The 1,043-nt window shown below is 22.4% G+C and overlaps 1 protein-coding gene across 3 annotated transcripts in view; it reads left to right on the top strand.

Annotated features, from left to right (window-relative positions):
• Positions 1 to 1,043, top strand: part of LOC112525287 (cytochrome P450 CYP72A219-like) — an 18,929-nt gene that overhangs the window by 3,624 nt on the left and 14,262 nt on the right. The window lies entirely within an intron of this gene.

Raw genomic sequence — 1,043 nt, forward strand, 5'->3', positions numbered from 1 at the left:
TATTATAGTTTGTTTTATAAGTTAATGTTTATTAATTAAAATTTATCATTTTAATTTAGCTGTATTTTATTAAATAAATTATATATATAATTAATAAAATATTTTATTATTTAAAATCCAACATATTTAAACGATTCCACAAATGTGTTCGATTTACACCAAGAGCAAAAAATCAAGAGATTGAGAGCAAGAACAAGACTGAGAGTTCTAGAGCAATTGAATGGGAGATGAATAAGAGAACGTTTAATAACCCATGATGAAAAATTGTTTTTAAGACTTTTGTGCATTAAAAATTGTTTTTAAGACTTTTGGTAAATCTGATTTATAAGGTAGTATAAATATATATATATATATATATAATATATATAGGACGTTTCAAATGCAACCAATCATATTTGTACAACCAATGCAACTCAATTAAATTAAAATATTTATGGAAATGATGAGAGTTCATTAATTATGATTTGAATATTTATAAAAGATGATTAGGGCTCATTAATTATGATCAATTCTTTATATTAGGAAACAATCAAAACTTTTATGAAATTACATATTCATCAAGTTAAATGGACAGTTGAGATTGAATTGCATTGGTTGTACAAATGTAAAGAGTTACATAATAACCCACCTATATATATATATATATATATATATGTATGTATGTATATGTATATATACGTATGTATGTATATTTCAAAATTAATTTAATCAATCAATTCAAAATGTCGCTATGGCTTGTCTCCTCTAACCCTGGGTTATATCTATTCTACCCATCAATTTGACAAAACACTACATCAGTTCCTAAAGATAGTTGTACGCAATTTTAAATTACGTTTTCTGTTTTCTAACTACAAACAAGATAATATAATTTATTATTTTTATTATTGATAAAAGAACTGTTTATGGGCTGAAAAACACGGCTATGATAAAATTTAGTGTTTTAAATAGAATTGAAAATAAAATAGAATACCTAAAATAAAAATAAAGATAATATATATGTAATATTTTATTTGTGTAAACTTTTTTAACATATGAAATTGTTA

The sequence above is a fragment of the Cynara cardunculus genome, assembly GCF_001531365.2.
Source record: "Cynara cardunculus var. scolymus isolate 2C chromosome LG 13, CcrdV1, whole genome shotgun sequence".
In the NCBI taxonomy this organism is placed as follows: domain Eukaryota; kingdom Viridiplantae; phylum Streptophyta; class Magnoliopsida; order Asterales; family Asteraceae; genus Cynara; species Cynara cardunculus.